Raw genomic sequence first — 15,846 nt, 5'->3', positions numbered from 1 at the left:
TTTTAAGAGGAGGTTAGATGAACATCTTGCTGGGGTTGTTTGACCCCAGTATAGTTTCCTGCCGTGGCAGGGAGTCGGACTAGATGATCTGCTCAGGTCCCTTCCGACCCTAGAAACTATGAAACTAGAAATATTAAAATTGTGTTCCTAGTTTTGTTTTGTTCAGTAACATGCAATATTTGTTTATCAGCTCACAAGACAGAATCTGCTGACACAAATTAGTAGATCTGCAAAGCAGTTCACTGAAGGTAGATAGAATTAATACAGTTTTATTCTAGTGCAACACCATTTTAGTTTATTTGCAACCCTGGACATGAGTGGGGTGTGAGTGTATGAATGCATGCATGATGTGTTCTCTTGGAGAAGAGCCCTTACTATATTTATATTCAGGAGTTCTATTTTGAATTGAAACACTGGACTTAATCTTCAGGTCCTGGAACAAACCATGAAAAAATAATTTGGTCATCAATAGCCAGAACATAGTAAATTATTCTCTGACTTCCACTGTTCCAGTCAAAATTAGAAAAGAGGCTGTGCTGGTACTGGTATCACTTACTTGCGGATGAAAAAGTAAATCAAAACGATGCCCACAAAATACTGTCCCAGGATAGCACAGGACAGTACAACACAGTACAACCTACAACCAATGAGTTTTATAAAATGTCTATTTGCAAAATGTTGCATGGTGATAAGAAGCAGCAAAAGGTAGAAGTCAGTGCACTGTTCTAATCTGCAACTTGTGAGCAAATTAGAGTGAAGTTGCACATTATACTTAGACCGTACTAAACCTGTGGTATGTTAAGGGTTAACACTATTTCCTGCCTACACAACTCTGAGTTGCCACTAAAGAGCTGGTGAGCAGGGGCACGGCTAGGAACCAGGACACCCAAGCTGTATCCCTGCTCTAGGTGAATGTGCTGTGGCTGGGAGTAGTATATCCTGGGATGCTGGAGGACTGCAATTGCTCATTTTGCCGCTTTGGAGCAGATCAAAAGATATCCTAAAAACAAGGTAGGTAACAGCCCAGACTTAACCTTTGGCTAACGTGGATAACTTTGCGTACAAACAGACGTGCAGTTTCCAGCTGCAACTCAGAACATTTTCTGCAAAGTGGTCTGAGCTACCACATTACCCCAGACAAACCAGAAGTTTACTGTTGGTTCCAGGAGGGAGATGGATCTAGCTGTGGGCTGGGGGCCAGCAGCCAGGTTCCCATGGTAATGGCCATGGTTCCCTGCCAGTGCTCAATGGTTTCAGAATTGGAGGGTGGAAAAGGCAACAGAGCGCTCATTCTTGGGGCTCCCCAGCTGGTGCTGAAGGGTGGGGTGGGTAAATTGGAGCCCCCCACCTTTGAGGATCCTTCAATATACCCCCCACCAAGTGAACTTCCTTTTCCTCTGCTCCCTTTCCCCCCTCCCATTCTGAAAACAGCAACAAGCTGGGAGCTTTGCAGACGCAAGTTACAGAAATTACATTTTAAAACATCTTTATCTGATGGATAAAGATGCATGCAGGAAGGGGCCAGATTTGCAACTTTTTGGTTATTTTTGAAGCTGTCAGCAGCCATGCACTTAATTTTGGTCACAGTTATAGACTACTCTGTGGCCAGACCAGGCAAACATTGTCACCTCTGTCTGCACCCTTTGAGATGCTCAGAGGGCACTGAGCCTAAATTAATGAGTTTTAGCATGCAAATGATTACATTTTAAGTGCCTAAGAAAATCTGACTGTATTAATCCTCTTCTAGTAGAAAGCTAGAAACTGATTTGCTTAAATAAAGGAACTCTAAAACTGTTTATTATAATATGTGAAAAAATAGAAGAAAATGTAAACTAAGGACAGACTCAATAATGTTCTTAGAACATATTGTTTGGTATTACTCGCATGCTCATTCCCCCTCAAAAGCCACATACCCGGAGTGACCCGTCTCTTGAGCTTCCTGTTAAGAAACTTATTCTGGCAAGCGGTTTCATGGACTTTGCTCCACACAGGGGTAGCAAGGACTTCTGCATTGGCTTGTAGATTGACACAGATCTTGGGCAGGAGCTGGCAACAAAGCTCCAGATGCAATAGTCTTTGTCCTCAGCTCTGGTTTTAGTTCCTTAGTTCTCACTTTTGCTACCAGATAGCTCCTATCTTCTAACTAGTGCTTTCAGTGATAAGGACAGCTCGCTGCTGAATTTCTCATGAGATTAGAGGTGTGATGATGTGCATCCCTATTGCCACTGCCCTTTCTCCTCTATACCAACATCACAGTCTTTAATCTAGAGCCCTATGCGAAGAAGGGGAACAATATCAAGGAGACAACAAATCCATTTGAAGGTCCACACCTTTACATGCCAGTAAGCAACTGAATTATGTACTCAATATTCATGGACTACTCATGCAAATATTGAGGGACCAGGTGCCAGCTTTTGATTTTATTAGTGATACCAGTGTAAGTCCAGAATTTACCTACTGATATCATTGTTCTTATTTCAAATTTGCACTGTTTACATCAGTATTTTTGATAGTGTATAATTAAATGCTGAATCAATGTCCACTCCCTATTTGCATAAACAGGAACAGAACCAGCTTTCCAAGATTAGTACATAAAAAACTTGTTCCTTATTTAGATATGGTATATACCCTTGATCAAACCTACTTTGCCCACCTTTTTACAACTGTACATGGGTTTAACCATCGTGTAATTTCCTTCCCTATTCTACCTAGTCCTTTTTAAACATTTATATGCTATAGAGCAGAAAATGTCCTTGCCTCTTAACATATAAAGATAATCTGCAATTTATTCTAGTTACTAATATAATAGATGCAAAAAATGCAGTTTTGCAAAAACGCAAAAAGCCTAAAATGCAAATTAGTTAGAAAAAAGGAACATCTTTTATTCTTTTATCCAGTTAAAGGAAACAGGCCCCAGAACACAATCTTGTGGCATCCAGAGTGATATTAAACTGACTTCAGATTAATTTGTTTAACATTCCAGGCCAACACACAACCCTCCCCCCAAAAAAATTAAAAGCAAATATTAACACTTTACATATAAAATATGTATTTTACAGAGATTAACAAAGAGGAGGAGAAATAAGGAAGTACCTTATTTATATGATTAAAACAATGATGTAAAAGGTAAAAGTTGTGAAGGCTTCCCTTCAATTTGTGACCATGGTTCCGGTTCATCATATATCATTATGTTTCTTTAGGATGGGCAAAACCATGAACATACAGAAGGAAACAAGAGAAAAATAAAACAAAACAAACAGAAGAACGGCACAGAGAAAGAGGATGAGCAAACGGCATAACCTCCAAGGAACCAGGCACAACTATGAACACCAGCAAAAACTTCTCTGTCATTACAACTGGATTAATGTAAGGGGAATTTTTTCGCCTTATAACTTGGCAGCACTGTAACAGTATTATAAAAGCCTGAGGCTAAGCTTCCCAAGGGGAAGACCTCTAAAGTGAATATACTAGCAAAGAATATAATCCCAACTAAGCTTACTATGACTTGTATACAGACACCAAAACAACACAGCTCTTAAAAAGAGCTGTAGAAGGTATTTGCAGTTACCAGTGGAGAGCGGAGTGTACCAAGTTGTGTACTGCTTTTCTAAAATAAATATACATTTAAAAAGAAATATATTTAAAAAAATAGAGATAGAATCTCAACAGTGACAAGCAAGGTACTTGATATATAGGTATTCTGATTTTCATTATTTCTTACTTTTTTAGCGCAAGGGGAACGTTATATACCATATGACAAGGAAAAAGGATAGTTTAGACCTAATGAACTAGACAAAACAAAAATGAAAGACATATACAGTGGAAAATTTACCTACATATCTCTTGAGAACATAGTTGCTGTTACTTTGTTTAGCCTATGACATTTCAAAATACTTACTAGGACTGTGCAAAGCTTTGGTCACCAATTCAATTCAGAGGCAATTTGGCCCGATTCGGTGGCTGAATCTCTGAATCAAATCAGCAGACACTTTAATCTCTCTGAATCAAATGAGAAACCTCCATCTGTCCCACCATCTCAATATTCACAAACCACACCTGGTACCTCAAGGTATGCAGAAAAAAACATATAAAGCTATGTCTATGGCTAAATCACCAATTCTCTGAATCGGAATCGGATCTTTAGATTCAGATTAGACCAAATCAAATCGGGACAGTGATCCGAATCAGCAAATTGCATCATTGTTCCCTGAATCAGACCGATCCAAATAGAATGCTGCCCACTTTGCACACCCCCAATACTTACTCTTCTCAAGGTACACAGGAGAGGCAATTGTGTTGTAAAATGATTAAACTAGGATAGACTTATCAACTATATTGGGGTGGCCAATCTATGGTACCCATTCCACAATTGGCACAGGTAGCCTTTGTGTGGCATGTGACAGATCAGGCAAGGAGCAGGAAGCAGAGTAGTTGATGAGACAGGGGAAGGGGATTAGAGTGGCACTCAGAAAGGATGTTGGGCTGAATTTGTGGCATGCCTGCCATAAAGATTGCCCTTCACTGGAATATTTCATTTAGAAAACGGCAAGAAGCCTTTTAAAACTCACTGCTTATGAAATTAGTTTAAAACCCGAAGCAGATATTTCTTCAAATGTAGTTAAGCAGCAATATCCAAAATAGTGACTCTCAATAGAGTACTACAACATGATCCTTTTAAAGGTGACATAGGGCACCAATGTGATATTGGCTCAGGTAAGTGTGCAGACACCTGTTCATAATATGTAGCAAAACCCCCAGTTTCTCTCTCTCTCTTTTTTTTTTTTTTTTAAACTTAAGAACACATTCCCTCCCCTTCCCCAACTATTTCTGACTTCCTCTCTTCCCTCTCTATCCCTTATAAGTAGTTCTAAGTAGTTGTGATAAGTCATAGTTAAGCTAAGACTACTATAACAAGCTCCTTTTATGTTGTTCCTGTATCATTGTAAATAGTGCCCTATCATTTTGTTATTGATTTTTATTGTTTCATATTGTATTCCTAATAATATGTGCATTGATTTTTACTGCTTTATATTGATATTATATGATTTAGGCCTGTTTCTGTAAGTTAGCCAAAGTAATGTCAAGTCTCCATCTCATCTTCTCATATCTCCATTTTGTGTCCCCTGCCAGAGCATACCCTATTGTAATTGTGTTGTAACTGACTCATGCCTACCCCTCCTACATAAATTGGTTCCTGGAAGAAAGAGAGAATGAAGAGACATAATGGTAGCAGGCCTAAAAATAGCTCCTGCTTAATGACTGGACCATCAGCTTAATGATCCTACCACTACCTTGCACTGACTCTCCCTGAAACCACAGACCTACTCCCAGAACCTGAGACAAAACTCAACATTTCAAAGATAAAGACCCTCCAGAAACTAGCAACATGGAAACAAAGGACAGAACAGAAACCAGGAACTCCACCTTTGTACTACATTGGACAATGAGGATACCTGGAACTGCACATCCTCATCTGAGCAGGAATGGACCTTGCCTGGGCATGTCTTCCCCACTGGAGTCACAGGGAGCCCACCGCTATAAAAGGGGTGGTAGAGTGTGATGTCCTTGGGATGCCCTCTTCAACCGGACTGACACCACACCATGCCACCTATCCACCCAGAGGCCCTGCCAGCGGCCCTCTCTGGACAACATCTCACTGGAGAAGACTTTGACTGGCCATTGAGGATCAACTCTGAGATTGGGATAGGTAGCTATCACTCACCTTTTTCCTCCAAGCAAGGGTTCTGAATTCTGTTTCTATACACCTTGACTTCAATCCCTCTACTAAGCCTTTCCTTTCCTGCTGCCATTGTGTGAATGTATGTGCGAGTGTGGGAACCAATAACTTTGTGGTCAGAATATTGCATTGCCCATCTAATAAAACTGATATTCTGGACCCCAAGTTGGTCTTTGCCTTGCTGCGGGCTCCTCACTTAATCCCTATTCCCTTCGCTCCTGCCTCTGAACAAACCCCATATCTAACTCATCCCTCTGCCATCTTTCTCTGTTCCCTGCCCCAGCTCTCTGCCACCTCTGACCCCCATCCTGGCTCTTGCCGCTGTCTCTGCCACCTCCTGGCTTTCTTCCCTTCCCGCTCTGCTGTCTCCCAGTTTCCCTGCCAGCTCTCCCAGCCCCAGCTTACCCGCAACTGCACTGCCTCCTCTCCTCTGCTGCCTCCACTGCCTCTTGGCTTTCTCCACCAGCTTTCTCCACCCCTCTCCCAGGCCACTGCCTTCCAGCTTTCCTGCCAGATCTCCCAGTGCCAGCTTTCTCCCTCCACTTCACCACAGCCCAGTGAGGCTGTCTCCTGGATTTTCCCTCCCCTCCATGTGGGGTCCCAAACACCCCCAAGTACTCCCTACTCACCAAGCATCCGCTAGTGTTAACACACAGACACCAAAGTGTGTGTATATGTATGGGTTGGTAGTTCTGTATGTGCAGTTTGTGTGTGTATATAATCTTGTGTCATGCTTCCTGCTTAACAGCACACTATTGAGATCCCAAGCATTGATGTCACTTGCCAAGTCAACAAATTCCCAAGATACACTCAGAGATTTCAAATAGGATTCCATAGTATCAAAAACATTGTGACCTATTATGGTTCTGAGGTCTTTGCAACAAAAGAATTGCTGTTTTTCTGTATTAAAAAAAAAAAAACAGAAGTTAAGAGATGGGATTTTTCTGAGGAGTGTTTAGAATCTAACAAGGTTGATAATCACAGACCTGAAGTGACCAACTTTCAGGAAGCAAAATCTGGAACACAGTCTTACATGCTCCCCAAATTTTGGAACCTTAAAGCAGTTTACACTACTTCTGGTTTTAGTTACTATAGTCTCCGTAGTGTAGAGTAGCATATGGAGTAAATAGCTCAGGTACAGTGCCATCCATGTGATACTCCCGTCCTAGAAACAGTATAGTACAGCCCATGGTACCAGACTGTGCCCTTTAATAAAACCCAGCATGAAGCTGCTTAGCACCAATTCAGGCCCAGTTTTTCTACTTTGAGAAGAAGGTCCCATTTCAGGCTGTCTTTAGAGACAGAGCATTAAAATTTAGAATGGTCTCAGAAAAATCTGAGAAGCTGGGTCATTTCAATAATATCCAGAACTCTATATAACATTATGAATGTAAGCATTAAATCCCTTTCTGACTCTTGTCTAACTCTTGGACTTATCTACATAATTATGTGACAAAGAGTACCATAGTTTAGTTGCAGGTTGACTAGGAAAAATATATTCTTTTCAGCAGTTTTAAATATTCTGCCTTTTAATTTCACCAAATGTCCTCTAGCTCCCAAACCACCTTCTCTATACCATTCAGTCTTTTATCTGTTTTTAGCACATCTCCTCTTGTTCATTTACTTTCTAAGGTAAACAACCTCTACTCAGTTTCATTGTCAGTCTCTGAACTCACTCTAATTACGAGGAAATCTCTTGAGGTTGAGCAACTAGTGCATAATATGGGAAGTGAACAAATGATTATATAATGGGATTAGGATATCTACCATTTTATTTATCACTTCAATTATCTTAGGATTTATTTCTTTAACTACAGGTACAGACAGATCAACTGGTTAACTACTCTGTTGACAGTAGTGCTCTCTGGTCCCTTTCCTAATTTGAAAATAAATTATTAGCTATGTTACATATATGGGAGTTTAAATTTTATTGTCCAGCGTACACTATTTTACATCTCTCATTGCTGCCCTGATCTGCTGTTGTGGTTACAACTCATCAGGATTGATTAGATGGCTTGCTAGCTCCTCACAGTTCTCTCTGACACTCCCACCCTAAACAACAGCCAGCTGAATGTTTTCAGCATTTGCACTTTTTCCTCCATATTCCTAGTAAATATATTAACAGCCACACCTAGTAGAGAACATTGAGATAGTTCTGCATCTTTTACCAGGATGAAATTGGACTTTTTAATTTTCATAGATGTTTGGGTCAGAATAGACCTTAACAGATCATCAAGTTCAACTTCTGCCCTAGAGAGCAGAGTGCTGGTGTCAGACAACCCCAGCCAGGTGCATGTCTAGCTTCCTCTTAAAGACCCCCAAAGTAGGGGAGAGCACTACCTTCCTTGGAAGCTGGTCTTGCATCATTTTCCATTTCAGCCATAGTTTTGCCACCACCACAAATTAGAATAAAAGGCTGAAAATGAGAAGTGGAAATTATATAAAAATTCATTTGAAGAACTTATTTCTCATTTCCAGGCTGACATACCAACTGTCTGTGGAGCTCACCTGAGCTTTACAATACATGCTCAACTTATCAGATTTGCAATTTCACCTCCTATTGAACAACTTGAAAGTATTTCCTATTCTCAGGTTTGGTGGCATTCAACTCTCTTGACATATTATTGTAATTCGGCCACACTCAAATACACTCTTACCAGAGAGTTAGGATCCACTCCTTCAAACACTTATCCATATGCTTGATTTTTAGCATTAATATGGTGTGCTCAGTAGGACTACCACTTACATTTTGATATGAACGCAAGTGCTTTGCTGGATCAGTGTCTTCTTCACTGAGCAGATACACCAATGGCATGTACAGACATTTCCCCACCACTGGAATCAGGAGCTATTTTTAGCACCCCCAAGTCCCACCCAGACCACCCCCCCATTCCAGAAAACCAACCCCACCCATGCCACAAGCCATTCCCAATGCTGACCACTATTCACATGTGCCAGGAGTTCAAGTAAACTGGGATGTGAGGATTGTGCATCTAGGGCTTGGGGGTAGGGACTGGGGGGGCAGGATGGCTAAGGCAGGGGGTAGGGAAAGCACATCCAAAGGGCTCGGGCCAGTGGGTGTACTTTCCCAAGCCCTGGGGATGTGTTGGGAACTGTAGAGAAGTTCAAGACAGTTAGATCAGCTTAGGAATGGCCAACTTTATCCAAATTAACCTTATCTCTGCGGTGCACTTAACTTAGTTTTGTTTAAAAATGGCTGACCCAATCTAACCGTCCTGAACTTCTCTACAGTTCACATTTAGATCCACCTAAGATCCATACCTGGGTGAACTAAGTTAGATCAACCATTTTTAACCCAATCTAACCTCCCCAAACAGCTGTATGCTCCCCAAAACTATTTAAAATGTAGATTCATATTGCTAGGATTGCAGAGTCACTATTTTACCTACAAATAGATAATCAGTTTCTTATCAAACACTGTACTTTTGGCTTCAGTTGTACAAGATGCAGCTGACCCTCTATTGAGGCATATTGAATGCCTGCATAAATATATTGGATAGCAATAAGCTTAATACCCTCATTAAAAGGCACTTGGAACCTTTCTAATGTATGACCATAATCTGGAAACATGTTTCTACTCTGATTTTTTAAAATAAAAATTGTACATGTTTTAAAGGTTGGTTGCAGTTCTCTTCAGAAAAGTGGGGAAATTGCATTTTTACTATAGTACTGCATGGATATTATTAAGCATCATGCCAAATTTATGTCAGCTGCATGCAGTTATACAACATAATAAGGCTTCACTAACTTCACCGGACATGTGAAATCACTATAATGATGCTCTGGTCTGAGGCACTCCGATTCACTTTGGAAATGTGTTTTGCAAAATGGATTGAAATAATGGATCTCTTCCCCAAAAGAAAAAAAAGAAACACCACTCTTCAACCAGGTTACTATTTATGCAAAAATGCAACTTGGGTGCAAACTATTTTCAATGTTAGTAATAAAGTGTACAGAAATAGAGTTAAAATGACCCAGGATAAAAGAAAGATTGGTACTATATTTTAAACCAGTATGCTATAAGTGTGTTTCTACCTGTAACACTAATGGCATTTACTGAGTTATGGTAATCAAGTTATTTGTGGTACATACTGCTTTTGGAAGCAGAGAGACAACAGCTGCACCATATTAATGAGCTTTCAGAAAGTCAGATATCCCCATGACTGCTGTTTCAGTCTTTGTTATATCAGCTGCGGCTGTCTTTATCTGGCAACTTTCAATGATGCAAAGAAAAATTAGTGTTTAGAAAGAAATCTCAATTGCCATTATGAATCTGCATTACAGCTCACAAAGTGCTCTATACAGCAATTCTGCATCCCAAAGTAGTTCTTTTGAAGAAGTGAAAATAGCAGGGGGAAAAAGTTCCAAACTATATGTTAAAAGTCTTAAAAAAAAAAAAAAAAAAAATCACTGCTGGATCAAATACACTATTGTTAACTCTAATTCAAAAAGTTGCTATCCTGACAGCTGAGAATTAACTGAAATACCATTAAAATCCACACTCTTTACCTTGAAATAATCTCTTCTACTATTGGAATCATCTGAGCTTTATGGCAAAATCTGTTGGATGAATCTACACTCTAAATTAAGTAACATAATGCATATCAGAAACCTGCGAGTACAGTTCTGGATTTATTCTGTCAGATGTCATGGTGGGCCAATACAGTATTCTCCGTGTCCTCAAGAAGTTATAATTGAAAGCACTGCTCCAAAGTAAAGGCATAAGTTTATACAGATGATGTGTCTATAGACATGTGGGATGCCGGCTCTGACACTACTTACAGTGCATCGAATCAGATTCGATTAATCGAGTCTGCTGGAGTGTGCTAATTAGCACACTCCAGCAGCCTCAGCATCCCTTGTATTTAGCATCCCCACACTTCAAAATGGCAGCAAATGAGCGTTAGTTAAAGCTGTCATTTTGAAGCACCACATGCTAAATAAATGAGATGCTGGGGGTATTTTAAGTAGAGCAGCTCCTGAAAGCTACTCTAATTAAAAAGTGTCCCTCATCCCCACCCCCATAGCATGTTTAAAAATGTCCATGGATTCACCTTTTACTCATGAAGAGCCCAAGATCATTAATTCTGTCCCCTGCCCCATCCTCCACTGCTTTACTATTTACAGGAAGGATGCTCCAAAAAGCAGGGAATAAAATGAAATAAATAAAAACAAAACAAACATGAACTTCTAAAATGCAAATTTTAAATTATATACAAGTAAAAATGTATCACTAAAATACCCTTTAATAGATTCATTATATTTAGGCATTTTATAGGTTTCAAAGTAGTAATGAAACCTAGAGATATATTTTGTGGAGGGAAACATCTCAAAGAGGAGATCAGAAAGGATACAACATCTCTAGAAGACTCATCAACCTGTGAGTATTTATTCTGAATGAGTTCATGCAATGAGATTTTGGGGGAATAAGAGGAATACCAGATCAGTCCTCTAAAGGTGTAAACTGATACATTTTCTGATGCCCCACTTCAGCAAAGCATTTAAGTACATGCATAACTTTAGAATCGATTTCAGTGAGGCCTTAAGTGTCTAACAAGTGCTTTTCTTCATCTGAGTCCAGATGAAGCATGTTCGAGGAAAGACTTTATTGTGTTTAGAATAAGTTTATTAGGAACAGCTATACAAGTAAAAGGACTCTGGAAGGAACTCTGTTCCTCTACTGTTTGCTTTCTGTAAACAGTAATGGGATACGCTCAAGGCCAAAGCAAATTCATTTAAAATTTTTAGTAAATATTCATGAAATGTTTGTCATAAATTGACCTGGCTTTACTTAATACTAATTATTAGCCAGTCAATCTGACTTTGTTTTAAGGCCAGATTCTCCCCTAGTTTAAATTGGCATGACTCCACTGAAGTCAATGGATTTATACCAAGTCTGAATTAAATGTTGAACCAGTTTAACTCAGTTATATTTGTTTTTTTTTTAAATTAGTTAATCAAATACATGTTACTATAATGTATTTACCTAGCAAAACCTAACAAAATCAATTTAAATCAGACTATTAGCTTGCCCTCCTAATATTATGAGTGCATGTTCAATTGAATATTTAATTTCACTCTTTATTGAAATTTCATAAACAGAAAAGATTCAAGGACAAATTAAAAGACACTCATACAGTAGCAGGACTAGAAATTCCCTCACTTCATTACACCAGATGTTCACTTTGTCAGCTAAACAGTATATAGATATTAAGCAGAGATACCAATGAGTGAGCTTCTTGGTAGAAATATTAAAATGTTTTTGATCAAGAATAGGTGTAATAGGAAAATCCAGATGATGACAGAAAATCTTTGTTGGATAAACTGAAAATCATACAAGGACTTGTGGGAAAGCAAAGAAAAAAAAGGAGGATTCACTACTGTTACAAACTGATCTGAATTACTTAGTATTTAACAAATGCAACAGGATATATTTTAAAACACAGACAAATGAAGACAATGCTGCCTAAAACCAATGAATTGGAAAACAGTAATTCATAGAAAATGAGGGTTAGAAGGGACCTCAGGAGATAATCTAGTCCAGCCCCATGCTCAAAACAGGACCATCCCCAACTAGACCATCCCAGCCAGGGCCTTAAAAAAAAACCCTCCGAAGATGGAGATTCTACCACCTCTCTGGGTAACCTGTTCCAGTGCTTCATCACCCTCCTAGTGAGAAAGTTTTTTTTCTAATATCCAACCTAAACCTCTCTTGCTGCAAATTCATAGACAGATTTAGAGCCATCATAAAAAAAACAAACAAAAACAAAACAAAAAAACATTTTACCTTGGGATCTCACACCTGAAGCCTGCTGTGGAAAAAAGGGCACACATGTTCCTTGGAGGTATAAAAAGAGAAGCACAGTAGGGAAATTACCTTGTCTTGGTACACAACATTTATAAGACCACTATAATACCATATCCAGTTTTGGTTTTCAGGCTTCAAGAACGGAAACACTAGCTGGTGTTCAAAGAAGGGCAATAAATATGATGTAGGCTGGGGAAATAAAGAGCAAGGTTTAAGGAATCCAGTTTAAGTCAGCATTGTGAAGAGAAGGGTGAGAGGCATCTTGATTACACATAGAAAAGAAGTTTGTTGGCAGGGAAATTTTGACCTTGCTGACCACCAATGGCTGGAATTTGAAATCAGATTAATCCAATTATAGCAAATTTCCTAGTAGCAACTCCAAATCCATGTTGGACAGATGGTGGATTTCTCATTGTTTAGAAGCATGACTTGAAATGCTTCTAAAAGACATATTTTGATCTAACTTTCAGACACAATGCTAACAGTTTGTATGCATTTAGGATGTGGAGATTGGGATCTGAATCTTCCTGTTCATCTCCTTCATCTGAAAGAGACACTGATTGCCTGCATTGCCTTCAGTAAGCCCATAACATATACAGTTTTTCAGTAAGATTATGATTATAAATCAAATCTCTTCCCTCAGGGACTTAACTGATTTATATGTCAGGAAAACTGGGAAAAGATTCCACCTGTGCTCATACTCTGGTGCCTCAGCTTCCCTGCACATGATTTTTTTCTGAAAGTTCAAAAATTGGCCACGAGTTGTCTGGCTTGTTCAGCAGCTCAAGGTCATACCTATTGCCAGATTTTTTGGAAAGAAGTTCTTCTTCTGTCAGTTTGAGAGATACAGTAAGGTTTTTTTCATCTTCCTTTGTAGCATGGGGAATGATTTATCCGCTAAGTTTTCCTGGTCATATTTGACTTAAACAAATCTCTACCATTGCAGGGCCCATGGGCATCAGTGGCATCTCTTCTCTGTCCATGAAACACATCTTAGTTTTCTGAAGACTGCAATACATATCAAGGCCCAAAAACCTTAAATCAAGAAGGATTAGGGTAGAACTTGATGGGCTGTAATATAGAAGAGCTTGAATTGAATTATTTATAGCAATCATTCTGAAACAGCGTGCTGTCAGATCCTTTAAAAAGTGTTGCCCAATATTAGCATAGTTCATGAGATAAACCCAAAGATTTCAAGTACAAATCCCTAGTGCCAAAACATTCTGACCTGTTGTTGAGTTTTTTGCAACAGTACTTCTCTATTATTTGTCCATAGACAAAAAACCAGAACAAAAAGAATGAAGCCAAGCCACTGAGGAGTGTTTGAGTCTAAAAGTTAAGAATCAGAACCAAAGATCTGTAGGTTTTGTCATCTTAATTTCTATAAAACAATGATTCTTTATGGTATGCATTATATTAAAGCTGATTTAGGCTGGAGTTGTTACATTAAATTCTGAGATCTTTAATTGCATTCCTAAATTGCCGACTAATAAGCTAACATTGAATTATTTACTTTTTTGTGCAAGAGGAAGAAAAAAAAGTGATCCACTAGAGAAGCAAGGATTTTAAGAGGGTAGCTAATTTAAATGAATAGATGCAAGAATAGGTTGCCTTTATATGGAATGGTTTTTAACGGATTGTTTACAGCAAGTTATTAGGTTACATCAGGATTCAACAACCTTTCACTAACAATGGGCCATAGGCAACTGGTGAGGGGTTATGTGCCCCCCCCCCGCCCCCCAACAGGGTTGTCCCTACTGCCAAGGCCAACGCCGGCTTCTGTGGGTGCTCATCAACCCTGACCCCATCGCCAGCTTCTGTGGGTGCCCCTCCCCCCCAACTCAAAAGGCACCAGTTACCCATGCTGAATTAACACAACAGGATCTTAAAACAGGTTAAGGCAAAACAGCTCTCTTATTCTTAACCACTCCCTTAACTACCAAGCATGTGCATATGGGGGGAGGGATTTGTTATACAGACATCTTATTGGAAACCTACTGCAATGCGAAGGATGAATGTATTCCAAACACCTACCTCTGTAGAGTCTGCATGCATGAATCACCACACTCCCAAACAGATTAGGTTTGTAGCATTTGTTTTAAATAATAAAAGTGGCCCCATTTTACTTGGGGCAGCAAGTTCAAAAAGTTCAGGAAGTAGTGGTGACATTTATTGGCATTAATGCTCAGCATTAATTTTATTTATTGGCATTAATGCCAAGCAGCAGTTATCGCTGTGGGGAAAAGCAAGTTAGGGATGCTGATAAAGTGCAACAGTTTGAAGTTAACCCTTGCAAAACTGATTATGAGGAAAAGCAAGTGACCGTGCAATGGAAACTTCCAGTTTCTGTGCTGGGGACTCTGCCACTGCTGAGATAGGGCAAGAATATATCTAAAGCAAGGGACTTTGGGGAGTCTCAGTAGGCAGCTCACACAACTGTTGCAGCTGGGAAAGGCCTGTGTGTGGGCAAGGCTCCCTTGCTTCCCAGTGTGAAAACACTTTTCCTTCATGTAATAGGGTCAGGAAACCCTAGCCAAGAGGAGAAATACTGTAAATGGAAGGGGGAGGCAAACTGATCTGCATAGATTTCAGTTAAGGCGCTCCCTTGCCTCATAGGTAGAATAAACTCAGGCTAAAAACAGTTGTAGTGTTTATCCCAGCTCTGACTGTCCAAGGTTTTTCCTTGTCCCACAACTGTTTTGAGGCAATCTTTTAAAACACGCAAGTTCAAAAGGTAATTAACTCAAATTAGCTCCAATTGTCCATGGGGAAAGTGTTCTCTCAGTACTTCATAAGTACTTGAAGTGGGAAAATGGTTTTGTAGGAATGTAAGATCCCAGAATAAAAGGCTTTGTCCTAGAAAAAATCCCATGTTTCTTTTTAGCCATAGTTTCTAGGGTCGGAAGAGACCTGAGCAGATCATAATGGCAGGAAAGAGTACTGGGGTCAAATGACCCAAGCAAGGTGTTCATCTAACCTCCTCTTAAAGACCCCCAGGGTAGGGGCCTGCACCACTTCGCTTGGAAGTTGGTTCCAGATCCTCACTGCCCTGACCGTGAAGTAGCACGTCCTGATATCTAACCTAAACCTACCCTCTGCCAGCTTGTGACCGTTATTCCTGGTCACTCCTGGCGGTGCTCAGGGTAACAGGGACTCCCTCAGTGCCTGCTGGTTCCCCTCTGACTAGTTTGTAACAGGCCACTAGATCTCCCCTTAGCCTTCTCTTGTGGAGGCTGAATAGGTTCAGGTCCCTTAGCCTCTCCTCGTAGGGCCTGCCCTG

The 15,846-nt window shown here is 39.9% G+C and overlaps 1 long non-coding RNA gene across 1 annotated transcript in view; it reads left to right on the top strand.

Annotated features, from left to right (window-relative positions):
* LOC109323198 overlaps positions 1–15,846 on the top strand; it is a 385,352-nt gene that overhangs the window by 216,813 nt on the left and 152,693 nt on the right. The window contains exon 2 of the long non-coding RNA XR_002104576.1: positions 8,773–8,779. This is a non-coding gene — a long non-coding RNA (uncharacterized LOC109323198). The remainder of the gene's footprint in view (positions 1–8,772; positions 8,780–15,846) is intronic.

The sequence above is a fragment of the Crocodylus porosus genome, unplaced genomic scaffold (genome assembly GCF_001723895.1).
Source record: "Crocodylus porosus isolate Cpor-Errol unplaced genomic scaffold, CroPor_comp1, whole genome shotgun sequence".
NCBI classification, from domain to species: domain Eukaryota; kingdom Metazoa; phylum Chordata; order Crocodylia; family Crocodylidae; genus Crocodylus; species Crocodylus porosus.
Note: the sequence above shows the minus strand (reverse complement) of the source record. Positions and strands in the feature narration are given on the sequence as shown.